The sequence below is a fragment of the Tachyglossus aculeatus genome, chromosome 1, assembly GCF_015852505.1.
Source record: "Tachyglossus aculeatus isolate mTacAcu1 chromosome 1, mTacAcu1.pri, whole genome shotgun sequence".
Classification (NCBI taxonomy): domain Eukaryota; kingdom Metazoa; phylum Chordata; class Mammalia; order Monotremata; family Tachyglossidae; genus Tachyglossus; species Tachyglossus aculeatus.
Window position 1 is genome coordinate 155,540,709 of NC_052066.1, and position 18,500 is coordinate 155,559,208.

Consider the following 18,500-nt stretch of genomic DNA (forward strand, 5'->3'; position numbering starts at 1 on the left):
ACACACAATCTGTTGTACACTGAGCATTTGAAAACATATTAGAGGCTCTTTCCTTTCCTCTTGTCCAAATGAGTCAGCATTGCACCCCTAAGGAGAGCTGTTGGATACAAAGAAGGTTGTCAAATGGCACTGCTGTCTCTCCTTCGGCAAGTGACTAGAAAGAGTCTTCCTAGGTTACATTAGATTTTAATTAATGGGAGAGGGAAGTAATAGGGGCTGTAGGGCAAAAGGGGAGAGGGAAAGAGAGGAGAGAGACAGAAAGAGAGAAGAAAAGATATATTACCTCCAGTAGGACCTGCTCTTCATTTGCTTTTGCACATGTGGGGATAATAAAAAATGATGATGACAATGATGATGATGATAATTATTATTATTATTATTTGTCAAGTGCTTATTATGTGCCAAACACTGTACTGAGCCCGGGGGTAAATCAAGATAATCAAGTCTGACACAGACCCTTTATCACATAAGGCTCACAGTCTAACTAGGAAGTAGGAGAGAGAACAAGAAGTTAATCTCCATTTTACAGATGAGGAAACTAACTCAGAGAAGTTAAATGACTTCCTTAAAGCTGCATAGCAGACAAGTGGTGGAGTCAGGACTATAACCCCTGCCACTCGACTCCCAGGCTGTAAACTCTTCTAGATTGTAAGCTGGCTGTGGGCAGGGAATGTGTCTGTTATACTGTTATATTGTACTCTCCCAAGTGCTTAGTACAGTGCTCTGCAGACGGTAAGCACTCAATAAAAAGGATTGACTGACTTACTGACTGGGCTATTTCCACTAAACTACACTGCTTCCACAGGGGTGGCTGTAAACTGTAGAGGGAAAAGAACGTAAGGAAACTTGTGTGTCTGGTGAGTTAGGGAACTCAGATGCTTTAAGCAGGTTGCATTCAGTCTGTAAATCTGGGTCATTTTGATCTGGTTTACAGATGTGACCCTGCAGATGATATGCTTAGCCATATTTATAGTAAGAATCAATCAGTTTGATTGAAATGGAGTAAAAACTAGACATTCAAGGCCCCCGTGATGCTAAAAAAAAATTCCAGTCTTACCACATATTGTCTCGGGTAAGAAGGTTTAAAGAAACAAGTTCCCTGGCCTGATGTTTTTATTGTTTTCCATACTATACCCAGAAATTATATTTTTAAAACCAGCCTACAGCTCCATCATGTAGTCTGAAGTTATGCCTCCCTGGCTCTGGGTCTGTAATTGAAAGCATGGCATTACAATTCATATAGCCAAAGGCATCTTCCTTTCTAAATTCTCTTTCTTGGGGGGCTCTGAAGGCAGCATTGAACCCCCCAGCCCTGGCCCTTCCACTCTGGGAAATGTAGGTATGATTATTATTTTAAAAGAGGGCAACCAAGCCAGAGAGATGATGAGCCCAAAGTTTCACAATGTGTCAGAAAACTGGCTGACAGTTTTGCAACCAGCCGAATTATGTGACTGGTGCCTGAAGGGACCAGAATGGTTCTCAGAATCAGTTGTCAGCCTTGGGTCACAATGACCCGAGAGAAAGCACCTTGAGCTTGGAAAGACCCCATCAATCATGCCAAAAGAACAGGTGCAGAGTCCAATAATAATGTTGCCTGCTGCTTTTCCAAATTCGGAAAGACCTTTTGAGTGAAAACCCTTTTCTAAGAACAAATGCAATGAACAGAAGCCATAGTGGAAAAAGTCGCAGATGACTCAGTGGTGGCTGAGATTCCAAGCATTGCTGAGCATGGAATAACCACTGTGTCCAGGTGCGTTTTCTAAGATAAGATTCCCAAGTCACTTCTGGGGAGAAGAGCAGATGCCACACAACTCACCAGATTCTTCCAAGACAAGATCTTTTAATGATAACTGTGATATTTCTTAGGCACTTGCTTAATAATAATAATAATAATGTTATTTGTTAAATGCTTCCTAGGTGCCAGGCGCTGTACTACGAGCTGGGTGGATATAAGCAAATCAGGTTGTACACAGTCCCGGTCCCAAATGGAGATCGCAGTCTTAATCCCCATTTTACAAATGAGGAAACTGAGGCACAGAGAAGTTAAGTGACTTACCCAAGGTCACACAGCAGACAAGCAGCAGACCAGGTTAGACCCAGATCTTCTGAATCCCAGACCCATGCTCTTTTCACTAGGCCAATCTGCTTCCTGTGTCTTTTAATGTCTCAGCTCCCCAGAGGGGAAACAGATCAATAAATTAAGGGGCCCAAATTTAGTGGAAAACATGATTTCCTGGATCAAAGATATCAATCAGTAGTATTTACTGAACTCTTACTGTGTGATGTACTTACACTATTGCTCTAAGTACTTGGGAGAGTACAATACGACAAAGTTGGCAGATACTTTCCCTACCCACATCAAGCTTACAGTCTAGAAGGGGAGATTGACATTAATATAAATAAGTAATTTTTAAAATACAATTTAGAGATATGTACATAACTGCTGTGGGATTGAGGGTGGGGCGAATATTCAAAGTCCAAAATTCACAAATCCAAATGCATAGATTGATTCAATCATTCATTCATACAAATGAGCACAAAATTCACAAATCCAAATGCATAGATTCCTTCAATCATTCATTCATGCAAATGCATTTATTGAGCGCTTACTGTGTGCCAAGCACTGTACTAAGCACTTGGAAAGTACAATTTGGCAACAGAGTCAATCCCTACCCAACAATGGTCTCACAGTCTAGAAGGGGGAAACAGACAACAAAATAAAACAAGTAGACAGGCATCAATAGCATCAAAATAGATAAATAGAATTATACACTATATATGCACATCATTAATAAAATAAGTAGAAAAATGAGTATGTGCAAATATACACAAATGTTGCGTGGTGGGGAAAGAGGTAGAGCAGAGGAAGGGAGTAGAGGCAATGGGGAGGGGAGGAGGAGCAGAGGAAATGGGGGACTTAGTCAGGGAAGGCCTCCTGGAGGAGGTGAGCTCTCAGTAGGGCTTTGAAGCGGGGAAGAGAGCTAGTTTGGTGGATGTGAGAAGGGAGGGTATTCCAGGCCAGAGGTAGGATGTGGGCCAGGGGTCGACAGTGGGACAGGAGAGAATGAGGCACAGTGAGGAGGTTAGCAGCAGAGGAGCGGAGTATGCGGGCTGGGCTGCAGAAGGAGAGAAGGGAGGTGAGGTAGGGGAGGGCAAGGTGATGGAGGGCTTTGAAGCCAAAAGTGAGGAGTTTTTGCTTCCTGTGAAGGTTGATAGGGAACCACTGGAGATTTTTGAGGAGGGGGTGACATGCCCAGAGCGTTTCTGTAGAAAGATAATCCAGGCAGCAAAGTAAAGTATAGACTGAAGTGGAGAGAGACAGGAGGTTGGGAGATCAGAAAGGATGCTGATTCAGTAATCCTGTCGGGATGTGATGAAAGATTGTACCAATAAGGTAGCGGTTTGGATGGAGGGGAGAGGGTTAGATCTTGATGATGCTGAGAAGGTGAGACCGGCAGGTTTTGGTGATGGATTGGATCTGTGGGGTGAATGAGAGAGCAGAGTCAAGGATGACACCAAGGTTATGGGTTTGTGAGATGGGAAGGGAGAGGACAGTGTATGGGAGGGAAGATAAGGAGCTCAGTCTTAGACATGTTGAGTTTTTGGTGGCGGACAGACATCCATGTGGAGATGTCCTGAAGGAAGGAGGAGATACTAGGAGACAGGAGATAGATGATGCAGAAGGGAGATGGAGCTGGGGAAAAGAGGACTTCATTAAGCACAAATTTATTGGAAAGCCTGATTTCTCCTTATCAAAATTTGGGCAGGCCATCATAAGCTTAGCATTGGAGGGGAGCAAGAGAAAGAGGGGTGAGAAAGGAAGGAGCCATGTCCACATGCATGCTGTCACTCAACCCCCTTCCCTCTCTCTCTATCTCTCTTTCTCTCTCAAAAACACCCCCCACCCCCTCCCCACACATTTTGGCTGGGATAACCAGCCCACCAATCAGATGCATAGTCAGGTGGGGACCTTCCCCACTTCCTTCACAGATCCTGCTTCTAGCCCTTAAGAATAATAATAATAATAATAATGATGATGACATTGATAGTAATAATGGTATTTTTAGGTGCTATGTACCAGTCACTGTTCTAAGCACTGGGCTGGATATAAGCTCTTAGGGACTGACTGTCTTTCAGAGTGGCCAGGATTCATTTGCACAACTTAGAAATATTTAGAGATCCTCCTACAGGCAAGTTGGGAAGTCTTAACAGGCCAGAAGTGGCTTGCAGGTTTGATCCTGACTTCCAGAATTGTCCACGGTAGGGCCACCACATACTTCCTGTTGGTACTTGCTGCTGCAAGAGTCCTGAGGGAGAATTAGAACTCTTGGCCTGGCTCTTCACCACTCACCAGTTTAGCAGTTAACTAAAGGATCATGTTACCTCAAGGGGAAGCCAGTCTGTTCCATGGGGCACTTTCTACAGGTGGGACAGCACTCTCAAGGAGGTCTCAATTTAAAGGGATTCTTAACCAGGGTGATTGGCCCTTGAAAACTGATACAGGATGGCAAAGGGAGGCCACTGAGCCTCTTAGCGGTACTCAGTATAGGAACAGGAAGTCAAGAAGAAAGGACCACTATACTGGAGTCGAGAGGTCATGGTTTTGTCCATATTATATCATCAATTTGCTAGGTGACTCAGGACAAGACCCTGCTCCTCTCCATGCCTCATTTAGAAATAGTAAAAACTCCTTACCTGGAAAGGTTTGAAGGAAATTGCAATTATACATGAACTTTGTCTATGTAAGCACCAAACATTCTGCTTATTTAATGGAAAAGAGTTCATAATTGATCTAAAGAATAATGTAGAAACAATTCATCTAATTCCAATTTGGGTCAAGACCAAAGCCTCTATGTTCCTGCTTCTGACTCCATCCTTCCACGGTTCCTCCACAGTCCCTCCCCCTTCAAATCCATCAGGATGTGTTCTCCCCACCTTCTAATCCCTCTCCCAAGAGGATTTACAGGATCAATTCCCAACAGCTGAAGTCAAATCAACAAATCAACAATCACCCTTAGCCCTTATTTATACCCATCCTCAGCACTTCTAGACTAATGTACCAATCAGTCATTCAGTTATATATATTCATTGCTTACTTGCGTGCAGAGTATTGTATTAAGCACTTGGGAAAGTACAATATAACAGAGCTGGTAGACACGTTCCCTCATTCATTCATTCAATCGTATTTATTGCGTACTTACTGTGTGCAGAGCATTGTACTAAGTGCTTGGGAAGTACAAGTTGGCAACATATAGAGATGGTCCCTACCCAACAGCGGGGTCACAGTCTAGAAGGGGGAGACAGACAACAAAACAAAACTACACAACGAGCTTATAGTCTAGAGGCTTACAGTCAAGAGGGGGAGCTTATCATTCACCTATTTTTTCATTCACCTATTTATTCACCTATTTCACTCAGACTTACTCACATTTCTCCTTGTTCTTCCTCTTTCTCTCTCAATTTTTTTAAAAGTGGATCTCTACCTACCTCCCTCATTAAACTGAAAGGTCCCCAAAGGCTTCTTTTGTTTCTGCTGTACTCTCCCAAAGACTTAGTACAGTGCTCTGTGTACAGTAGGCACTCAATAAGTACCATAGATGATTGACAGAGTGATGAATAGACTTCTGTTAAACTGGCACCCTTGAACTCAAGCACAGAATGAATCATCTCCACCTCTAGCCAGACTTAAACGCATTTTTTAAATGGTATTTGTTAGGCGCTTACTATGTGCAAAGCTACGGAGCACTGGAGTAGATACAAGCTAATCAGGCTGGGCATAGTCCACGTCCCAAATAGGGCTCAAAGTCTTAATCCTCATTTTACAAATGAGGGAACTGAGCCACTGGGAAGTCAAGTGATTCATCCAAGGTCACACAGCAGACAAGCGGAGGACCCAGGATTAGAACCCAGGTCTCTCTGACTCTCAGGCCTGTGCTCTATCCACGAGGCAGTTCAGGTCATTCTGGATGGAAGAATGCACTAGGCAACTTATTTACCTACCATTCTTCACAAGTGGGAAGGCAAGCCTAATATATCCTCAGGGCAGAACTTCCTGGAGACGAAGTCATGTCCAACCCTTCTCCTCCCCCTGCCAACTTTGGCATTTTTTTTATGGTATTTGTTAAGTGCTTATGATGTGCCAGGCACTGTGCTAAGCACTGGGGTAGATACAAGCTAATCAGGTTGGACACAGTCCATGTCCTACATGGAGCTCACAGTCTTAATTCCCATTTTACAGACCAGGGAACTGAGACCTAGACAAGTGAAGTAATTTGCCCAAGGTCACCCAACAGACAAGTGGCAGAGCCGGGATTAGAACCCAGGTCCTTTTGACTCCCAGGCTCACGCTCTATCGACTAGGCCACGCTGCTTCTCATGAAGCCACGATGTCATTATGGTAAACATTGGGCAGCAGACAAAGATAAAAGGCCTTTTTTTGGTTTTTGGTTATTTCAGTCATTCATTCATTCATTCAATCACATTTATTGAGCACTTACTGTGCGCAGAGCACTGTACTAAGTGCTTGGAAAGTACAAGTTGGCAACATATAGAGACGGTCCCTACCCAACAACGGGCTCACAGTCTAGAAGTCAATCAGACAAGTTCCCAAAATTCCCAGATGACAGAAATTTTCAATAACTTTACCCACCCTTTCCAAAACAGTAACATAATAATATAGCTAGTTTAGCCTCCAGGAGTAATCTCATTACATGAATGGAGTACCTTTGGCTATAATGATCACTTGCTATACCTACTAGTTTTAGGAATTTCACATCAAAGTTTTCCATCCACAACCTTTAGTTCTACTGACTAGACTCACCTACTGCCTACATCTCACATCAGGATCAGGACAAAAAAAACAGCTGCATACAAACACAATAGCAAAGAGCCTATCAATCAGTCAATCTGTGGTATTTATTGAGCACTTACTGTATGCAGAGTACTGGTCTAAGTGCTTGGGAGAGTACAGTACAAAGGAGTTGACCGGCACATTCTCTGCCCACAAAGAGTTTACAGTCTAGAGGAGGAGACAGACATTAATATACATAAATTACAGATATGTACATAGGTGCTGCAAGGCTAGGGGTGGGGTGAATATCAAGTGCTGCACAGTGCTGTATTTGTAACCAGCCATGAAAGACTTAAAATAAAGTCATGAGAAGGCCAGGCCAAGATTATTGAAATGATCTTATACCTACTGTAGGATTTCCTTTTGGCCCCATCCCTATTAGTTCACAAGAACTTGAGTGGTTGGACTAATTGGATACAAACAGGGCTCACAGCCCCCAGCCTACCAACACCATAGGAGCCCAAAGCGTCTTCTTCGTATCTGAAACAGTGTTTAGCTTACTGCTGTACTGGTGAAGAAGGGATGTGGCAGTTGGTAAAAGGTGCTACTACTGTGCTGCCACCATGGAGAAATGAAACACTCCCCAAACCCCACCCTGCATGTATTCTTAAACTTGTTTGCTTTACTTAGTGGCATTATGACTTGTTGAACATTGACTTGTTTTCACTGTTTGAATTACATTCTGATTGTTCCGTATTTATACCTTCCCCAGAGTAACCTTGTGGACCAATGATTAGTTGATTTATTTGTTGATACCCCACAATTAAATATAGTGCTTTGCTCATTAGTGCTATCAATAATAAGAGAAATAATAGTCCTCTAAAACTATTTACTTTCCCTGAAATTCGTGTTCATTTATAGGCATGACATTGGCCTTTTGAGAAACCAGGATATAGCATATGACCACTTTCTGCATTAATGAAAACTTTTCTTTTAAAACCGAATTTGAATTAACTTTGAGCATGCCTGTATGCTCCCCTTAGCTGAATTCCTCACCCATCTAGTGATAGAAACTGTATTTTGGGATTTATTACTTATCTGGCTTTGGAGACCAGAGAATATTTGCACCTGAAAGAACAAAAAGTCAGAAATATAATTTTTGTGCAATTCTGGGCAGGGTAGGGTACAGTCAAAAGGCGCTGGGTTACTGCAAAGGACACTCTCCACAGTCACATAGTCTGAATAATCTCAGCATTTTTCAGGAAAGGCAGCAATTAGATTTCATTAAATTGTCATAGATCTATCATTTTTTAAATGGCATTTCTGAAGTGCTTACTTTGTGTCAAACCCTGTTCTAAGCACCTGGGGAAGATGCAAGTTAATCAGGTTGGACACAGTTCATGTCCCCCATGAGGCTCACAGCCTTATTCCCCATTTTAAAGATGAGGTAACTCAGGCACCAAGAAGTTAAGTGAAGTTCCCAAAGCATGTATCGAATCCCCATTTTACAGATGAAATAACTGAGACACAGAGAAGTTAAGTGGCTTCCCCAGGATCACACAGCAAGCAAATGGTGGAGCTGGGATTAGAACCCACGTCTTCTAACTCCCAGGCCTGTTCTCTTTCCATTAGGCTATGCTGTATTAAAAGAGCCCATTCATTAATTTAACATATATTCTAACCAAATTATTTTAGTCTATTAACTGACATGGAGCTGGCCCAAAGCCCACTGAGGACCCATGGCCCAGGCTGCATAACTCCCCGTAAAATTTTGCCCTGTAAAATTCACAATTGGAATTACTGTAGTAGGTAAACACGGTAGCTTGGTAAACACTATTCAGTAGATTCCTCCTGTTAGGCTGCACTCTGGCCCACCCAGAACTCCTCAGCCACAAAGGTCTCATCTAATAATGCTTAAGTAAGCCAGTCACTGGGAAATAGACCAGATTCTAAGAGGGCCACTAAAATGAAGATACCCATGTCTGATAATAATAATGATAATAATAATAATGATGATGATGGTATTTGTTAAGAGTTTACAATGAGCAAAGCACTGTTCTAAGCACTGGGGGGATACAAAGTGATCAGGTTGTCCCACGTGGGGCTCACAGTCTTTGTCCCCATTTTACAGATGAGGGAACTGAGGCACAGAGAAGTTAAGTGACTTGCCCAAAGTCACACAGCTGACAATTGGCGGAGCTGGGATTTGAACTCATGACCTCTGACTCCAAAGCCTGTGCTCCTTCCACTGAGCCATGCTGCTTTTCTGATGCAATCATCATCATCATCATTATTTTATCATCAATGGCATTAATTGAGTGCTTACTATTTGCAGAGCACTGTACTAAGAATGTGGGAAAATCCAATATAGCAGTTTTGGTAGACACATTCCCTGTCCGCAACAAGCTTACAGTTTAGAAGGGGAGAAAGACATTAATATCAATAATTGACAATGTATCCTTCATAGATATAGACATAAGTGCTGTGGGGCTGAGGGTAGGGAGAATAATTTCCAAAGGTTGCAGATCCAAGTGCATAGATGACACAGAAGGGAAAGGGAGCAAGGGAAAAGAGGAAGACCTCTTGGAAGAGATTTGACCTCAATGAGACTTTGAAGGCACAATGTCTAGCATCTCTCCCCACGCCAGCTAGCCTAGTGAGGTATTCATTCCTGACTGTTTCTGAGGAAGGCCTGTCTTGCTGCCTGATTCTATGTATCATTACCCATGGGCAAACCTCAGCAGCTACCTTGCCCACATCATGATTGCAGCACTTTCAAGACTGTTGTGGTAACAAGGTCCAAAACGGGTGGATTACCCCTTCACTCGATCAATCATTTGATGACATTTATTGAGCGCTTACTGTGTGTGGAGTACTCAATTAAGAGCTTGGGAGAGCACAGTGCAGCAGAGTTGGCAGACCCGATTATTGCCCATAAGGGGCTTACTGTCTACAGTCTACTTAATTTAAATAATGTCATTTTCCAGGCAGGGACACTGGGTAGATGAAGAGGAAGAATCTGAAGCCTTTGCTGCTCTCCCCCATCCCTGCAGCTATGCTATCCTGTGAGGCTTTGGTTAGGGAAGAGAGGGAGGGAGAAGATGGGAAATAGAAGAAGCCTTAAACTCAAAGGGCCTGGGGAAATCCAGTTCCCCTCTGGCTTCACTTAGCACCCCTGACTCATCAAGATGAAACTGCAATTTTTTAAATGCACAAAAACTTTGTTGAAGCTATTGAGAGAACTCCCCCACCCCTTCCCAATCTGTCTGTAAGGCGACAGAGGCAGATGCTTTTATTGGCTCTTATTGTGAAAAAAGAGGCATGATTTATGTGATACAAGACAAAAATTAGTCACAGTTTTTATTTCTTTCCCTGGTGTTGCTGCTAAGCAGTTGGCTCAGACTCAAGACCCACCGAGGATAGGATGGGTCCAGCAGTTTGGATACGTCTTGGGGAATGAACCCTAGATTATAAATTCCTGGTGGATGGGGGCCATGTGGGTATAGCTTGCCTTGTATGGTGCCTAGTATAAGCACCACATGCAGAGAAGTTACAAGATGGCAGCTTTAGGCCCAGTCAGGCCCCAGCTAGCAGTGGGAACCATCACCTCTGCACTGACAGCCCGTTCACCATCAGATGAGCATATGATTTCCTCATTCATTCATAATTGTTCTCCCTTATCTGGGACCCTGACCCCTTCAGAACCCATAAAGCCAGCTAATGGGCAAGATGTGGGAGCAGATGTGGATCAGGGAGGGGAAGAGGAAAGGTAGCAAAGGCAAGGGTAAGAAATATGGAGAGAATAGTCAGTCAGACAGTCATAATTATTGAGCACTTGTGTGCAGAACACTGTAATAAGCTCTGGAAGAGTACAATATAGCAATAATCAGACACATTCCCTGCCTACAGCAAGCTTGCAGTCCAGAAGAATAGAGAACCTATTCTATAATAGAGTACCCACTCAATCAATCATATTTATTGACTGTTTACTGAACAAAGCAATGGGGAGAGGACATTATAAATACATATAAGAGAATTGGAAAACACATTCCCTGCCCAGAACGAGCTCACAGTACTCTCCACTTCTACCCTTAAAGGGTATTTTGATCTGACTTAACTGAAGATGTTGATTTTTATTCCCGGATTCCCTGGCAATAAGCACATTCCCTCCTGGCTCCAATCAATGCTACTAATTATAAATGCAAGCAGTTAACAAAATCACTACGTATTCCCTCCTTCCAAGTCACAGAGGAACATTTGAGTGCAGCAGTTGTTTTGACTTCCTGACTCACAAACTCTTACAATGGAAAACTTCTCTCAGCCTTCCACCCTGATTGTGAATCCTACAAACCTCCAAACTGATGAGAAATTTTTCAGCTTTCTACCTTTAAGCTCTTTAGCCTTTCTGAAGGCCCAAATTGCCTAGGAGGACAATGTTGCTGCTTAAGGTGATGTTCTAAAAATAAAACCTTGAAGAGGTTAGGGAGCTAGAAGGAGCAGCACAATGAGCACTAAAAAAAAATTAGTTAATAATCTGTTGAAAAGACAACATTGGAATCTAAAAAAGTTCAACATCACCATGAAATTTAAAGCCCAGGTGATTTCAGTTCCATCTGAAATTACCCAAGACAAGTATTCTACTAAGACTATTGCAAATACGTTATCGTCCAAAGTGAGGACATAAAAGAAGGTGGTTTCTGCAAGGATGATCCCAAACTTTGGGGGTTTGTCCCAACTCTAGCTTTAGATTATTTGGGCCGTGATTCTACCACAGAAAATCTAAAGGAGTGAGTTACACGCACACCTTGACTAGGGGGATGGGAGTCACGGAAGGAGGGGAACAAACGGGAATGGGGTGGGGCAGGGAAAAGGAGAGTGGGGAGGCCTTGGCCACTTGAGTTCAGGACACTGGGGGCTCCACTTGTAGGGTGGTTCAGGGGTTTGAGGATCCCCACTCTCCCCAGTTCCTTCTCTTCCTCTGCCCTTAATCTCCTTCTCTTTATCTCCCTCTTCCCCACCTCCCTTCTCTGCACCTGGATCCCCACCCAAGGGTTAGGATTCAAATCAGTAAGCTTCTGATTCCCCACCAATGTCTGTCTTTTCCTCTCTCATCTGTTTGTGTCTCCCTCTGGGTCTCTTCTTTAACTGTTTATTCATCCCCATCCACTGGCCCATTTTCACTTCCTCAGAGCATGGTCCCATCAAAAGCAGTGCTTTTTGGAGGTTTTGGGCAACAAAATTAATCAATCTACAGGATGCCATCACTGCAAGCAACCATTGGAGAAACAGGGCAACATTATGCAATTGAAATTACCCTGAGTTTTAATCATTATTTACCATCAATTTTGCCATTTTGAAAGGTCTGGAAGAAAAAGAGGTGAAAAAGAACCCGAAGCTGTATTTCACCAAGATCACCAGTGACTAGGCTTAGCAAGAATTCTTATTTATAATATGTTGCTGTTTTTCTCTTGGGGAAAAAATACTCAGCATCTTTGGAAAGGGAGGCTAGGAGGAATATAGTATAACATTTCACTTTGGCCGAGCTGGAAAAGCAAAGTGAGATAAAAGGCTTTTTTGGAGAGGAAAGCCCTATTTTTGAGGGTTAAGTTTTTCAGGATCAGATTTTCACTTTGATTTGATTCAGGAAATCATTCATCCCATCTCTTCATTTTGTCCATGAGGAGCCAATAACACGAACAAAAGTGGAAAGAGCACAGGCCTGAGAGTCAGAAGATGTGGATTCTAATCTCAGTTCTGCCACTTACCTGCTGTGTGACCTTGGGCAAGTCACTTAATGTCTCTGTGCCCCAATTTCCTCACCTGTAAAAAGGAGATTAAATACCTGTTCTCCTCTCCACTTAGCCTGTGAGCCCCAAATGGGACAGAGACTTAGGCTGACTTGGGTATTTTGTATTTACCTCAGAGCTCACTACAATGCTTGGTATATAGTAAGCAATTAACAAATAGCACAATCATTAAGTTGGAAACCTTTTAGAAATTCAGCTTTGGTCTTGCTTATCCACTGACTCTCTAAAAATTGAAATTAATATAACTATGGATCCAGTACTGATGTCTGATCACATTAAGATTCTTTAATGAATGAACGCTGCTTTGTTTATGTAAGCACCCCACCAGGCAGGTCTGAAAAGCTTCAGCAAATCACAAATCTTCTCCCAGAGGGTCCCTGCCACTTCAGGAAACTTTAAACAAAGCTTTACTCAGTAAATTCAATTCTGGGTTTGGACTTAATTAGGTCGCACATCACAGTGGGATTCATCCCTGATTTTAGTTGATCTTCATTATCACCACCCTCATTCCTAGTTCCTATGGCAAAGGGGACTCTACTTTGATCATCTTAAAGAGAAATCAAAGCCATACACGACCCTATGATTTACTTGAGAGGAACAAGAAATCTGCATCATCGATTAGATATTCATCTCAAGCAACTCAAAAAAACATAGCATTAAAGGATATAGTAATTCTACATTCATTCATTCAGTCAGTCGTATTTACTGAGCAATTCCTGTGCGCAGAGCACATGCACTATACAGAACTGAATATTCAATACCAGTTTGACAGATCATCACAAGACTTGACTTCTTAAAATAGAAGCTTTGCCTGTTTTACCCAATTTTGGTATTTTGACCCCTTTCCATGTGATCTGGTCAAAGAAGAGTGAACTCTATTAGTAGTTAGCATTAATATTCATGAGTCCTGTGCCAAGTTCTCCTTTGTTGCTACATGGAGACCTTGAACAAAGTCTTTCACTTCTATATATCTGTGTTTCCCATTTGAAATGCTGACTTTCCCTCAACAAGTCAATGATACTCAAATCAGCATAAAGACAAATCACAAGGTTTCAAAATATTTATAGCTCAGTTATACTATTCTATTGGTGCATTTGTATGCTCCCACAGAAAACAAATCAAGTATGGTCTTTGAAAGACCACTGGGTTACCAAACATCAGACCAACGAACAGTCTATACACAGACTGTAAGGCCCAACCTTCAGTATGGCTATGAGGCCTAAATTTACCACAGATTCCCCCGCTGGCTTGTGGAAAAATTCCAACAATGCCACCTACGTGCCATATTTAGCACTAAATGGCAAACAGTATCATAGACAACGAGGACTTAGAATACAGTCAACAAACACTCAAACATAGAAGCAATGCTTGTCAACCTTTTCTAGGAGAGATATGTGCAAGGCATGGATGTCACCATGATACCCAAAAAGCTCTGGAATGATGAAGTGAAATAAGGAAGCCAGGGAGGGTGGAAGAAATGGTTTAAAGATAGAATGAAACAAAATCTCAGGTGATGGGTCATAGCTTTGGATATTACTGTTCCACAGACTTAGGTTTATAAATGCAACAGTGCAACCAGGGACAATCTTTATGTATACGCAGTGTGGAAGGGATTGTCAATCAGCTGTACTCACACACACCAATCAATCAGCTGTTATTTATTGAGTGCTTATTGTGAACAGAGCATTGTACTAGAGCTTGGGAGAATACAATAAATACAACATAGTAGTTGACAACGTTTCCTGTCCACAGGTGCTTACACCAATAAAACTTTGGGGCTTAAAATATTAAACTTTGATAAGAAGGTCTTTTGACAAAGAGAAAGAATCCATCTCCTCTAGAACTGTAAATCCTTAAACAACTATTATTCTTAGAACATCTCTGTGCAGTATGAAGGGGCAGACATATTTTAAAGATTTAAAATCTGAGCCCTAGAAAAAGAAAGTAACTGTCCGAGGATATGTAACTGAACCGCAACTAGAAATCAGGGGTCCTGACACTCATTCCACTGACTCAGGACATATAGCTAAGTCCTCCTAGAGAAATACCTGCTAAACAATACAGTTTCTCCAAACATACTCTTCTTCGAATACTCGTGCATGCTTTAATAGGTTTTTAAATTCAGAACATGGTCCTTTGGAATGGGTCTACTTCGGGCAATTCCTTGGCCCTCAGGCCACTTCTCCTTAGTCAACCTTTGGGATCCTGTAAGGAGAGGAAGCTTTGCCCTGGTGCTGTTTCATGCTATCTGTAAATTCCCAGCCAGTGTCTGGCAGAATCTCTGGTTCCACGGCTGAAAAATTAGAGCTTTCCATCAGTGCAAATTCACTGAAGCGAAAGAATAACAAAGAGCTTAATGCCTTTTGGGTGTCTAAGGAAAGGGATAAAACACTTGGCTTAGATTCCTAGGATGACCCCTTCCTCAAATATTTCACTCTTGATCCCTATGAGCTACAACTTGTAACTATTATTTTCAGAGAAACATAAAGGGGAAATAGTGACTTGAATCACTGTTCGCTTCAGTTTGAAAACATCATTTACTGTGTTATTTTCCATCCTTTCCCAAGTACTCACAGTGCAGTCTCCTGCCTTGGATTGAGACTATTTTTCAAGGTGAAAATCTTGAGGAACATGAAGTTGAAAAAGAAAAATTACAATGGAGGTCTAAGGAAATAATTTTAGTTGTTTATGGGTCTATAGGTGCCACCAGCTAAAGCCAGTGACCAAATCTACAAGATCAGCCCAGAGAACACAAACATAGGGGTCTTTCTGATGCCAACTGGGTACATTTCAGGAAAATAGCCACAGGATGAATTGGCAAAGGGGGAAGATAAGAAAGAGGAAGAAGAGAAGATTCTAAAAATACATTTGTCTTTGTAGACTGTAAGCTCTAGACTGCAAGCTCATCCTTCTAGGCTGTGAGCTCGTCATGAGTAAAGAACGTGTCAGTTTATTGTTATAATGTACTCTCCCAAGTATTTAGTACAGTGCTCTGCACACAGAGTGCCTAATAAATATGATTGAATGAATGAATTCATTATTATCATTATTATAATGAATTAACAATAATACTAATGGTTGTATTTGTTAAGCACTTACTATGTGCCAGGCACTGTACTTAAGCACTGGAGTGGTTACAAGCAAATCGGGTTGGACACAGACCCTGCCCTACGTGGGGCTCACAGTCTCAATCCCCATTTAACAGATGAGGTAACTGAGGCACAGAGAAGTGAAGTGTCTTGCCCAAGGTCACACAGCAGACAAGTGGTGGGGGAGGGACCTTGATCTTCACACTACCAGGCCCACGCTCTATCCGCTATGCCATGGTGCTTTTTTGTACACTGTGATATCAATTAACATTAGTGACCACCCCTGTGGCCTGTGACATCATCTTGCAGTCACACTGCAGTATTGAAGCAAGATGAAAAAGTGATCAGATTGCACTGTACAACATGTCGGGACAAAATCTAAGCATTTAGGTTTACTCCAACATTTCGATTTACACAGAGTAACAAGATTCCCTGTTTTCCAGAGACACATTAAGGCAAAAGTGTCCAAAAAACTGAAATTTTTCCCAAAAAGCATGTGGGAATTTGGTAGATTATGCCAGTCTCTGGGAAAGTTTCCCTCCTCTGCTTTTTTTTTTTCATGGCATTTATTACATGCTTACTGTGTGCCATTCATTCATTCAATCGTATTTATTGAGCACTTACTATGTGCAGAGCACTGTACTAAGCAATGAGGTAGATGGGGATGAAGACTGTGAGCCCCCCGAGGGACAACCTGATCACCTTGTAACCATGTAATAAGTGCTTAATAAATGCCATCATTATTATTTCACTTCTCTGTGCTGCACTTACCTCATTTGTAAAATGAAAGTTACACTTCTCTGGGCCTCAGTTCCCTCATCTGTGAAATGGGGATGAAGACTGTGAGCCCCCCGAGGGACAACCTGATCACCTTGTAACCTCCCCAGCGCTTAGAACAGTCCTTTGCACATAGTAAGCGCTGAATAAATGCCATCATTATTATTATTATTATTACAAGCCAGTCAAGTTGCACACAGTCCTTGTCCAGCATGAGGCTCCCAGTCTTAATACCCATATTATATATGAGGTAACTGAAGTACATAAAAGTGAAGTTACTTGCCCAAAGTCAAACAGCGGACAAGTCTCAGAACGGGATTAGAACCCAGATCCTTCTAACTCTCAGGCCTGTGCTCTATCCACTAGAGCATGCTGCTTCTCAGGCCATGCGACTTCTCTAAGAGGCATTTCCCTCATGCTACAACCTCCTGGCTATACCACTGTTTCAGCCACCACAGCACTTGGGAATCACCCACCCTGAGACTTTATTTTTTATCATGGACTTATTCATTTTTACCTGCTCATATTTTCAATGACCAGCTATTTGTCAGTTTCCATGTGTTTGCCTTTCATCACCAGATTTTAAATTATTTGAAGGCGGGAATCATGTCTCATGAATCAATCTATCAATCCAGTGGTTTTTATTGAGGGCTTACTGCATGCAGAGCACTGTACTACGTGCTTAGGAGAGAACAATACAATAGAGTTATTAGACATATTCCCTGCCTCACATTTGTATATACTTCCTAAGTAAATAACAATACAATGTTCTAGACACAAGAGGAGAGAGGAAAGGAGGTGAAATAGAGGGGAGAGAGAGGGAGGGAGAGGGAGGGGAAAGGAGGAAGAGGAGGAGGGAGAAGAAGGAAGAAGAGGGAGGAGGGAGCGGAGTGAGAGGAGGGGAAAAAGGGAGAAGGTGAGTTTGTGCATGCTTCTCACCAGTGTCGGATTCATTACCCTGAAGTTGGTCAGATACCTAGGGAGTCTTATTGAGTCCCCTGGGGGATTTGTGAGGTTCCTATAGCAGTAATGCACTAAGTGGTTGTGACTGAAGGAGCTCCCCAAAGCCCTCCAGCTGTGTTAATAAGAAAGATAAAATTATGTTGATGACTAAAATCATGATGTCTAAAGGTGGTGATGAGAAATTTTTTTAGAAATATAGAATCCAAATAACCACTCAGTTTTATTTCTTTGGAATCACATAATTGTCTTCTGCTCAAAAATAGCCTAATTAAAATCCAAATACTGAAAGTCTCAATAAGCAATCTGTCTGCCCACGAGATGTTTTTGACCGCTAATATTTAATAAGATTTGGAAAATTCCTTAGGACACTTGAAAAAAAAAGTCTACCATTAATCCGCTGCCCTTGGCTATGCATTTCAGTGGGAGAGAAATTATTGTTTAGGTTGCATGGGCTATGGATACAAGATGCTGGGTTAAGCAATGTTTGAGCCCACTTCCACATACCAAATTCCTCAGATATCTTTTGGGGTGTTTGCACTAGTCATATTATATCTGATTGAATTTTCCAGTAGAAATCGACACTAAGCTAGGATTCTAATAAGTTAGCATTACATCAAGCATTAATTTTGAGGTGAAGCTATGATCACATGCCTTGTATCCCTTCAACTCAATGGTGTTGACTGAGAATCCTGGAGGGGAAAGCCCCTATGGAATGCTGAGAGATTTGCCAAGCATCAGTGATTACACCAGATGCTAAAGGTATACAGCAATATGTCAACAATATTCAATAAGGGAAATGAGATGAATTTAGGAAATTGCAGGTCCTACAGGTTTCCGACCTACCCTGCAGGTAAAGAAAATGATCAATAAATCCTTCAGTTTTCATTTAAAAAATTAAATAGGAGAACCAACTACTACACAGAAATACCAGAAAACATATTAGTTTGATCTGAATGCCACAGAGTCTTGTTCATTGGAAACATCAAAATAAATGATACTTTTAAGTGCCCTAAAAAATGCTAATGGGCTGACACCTGAAAATTACCCAGATATTTCAATCCAAAAATTCACTAT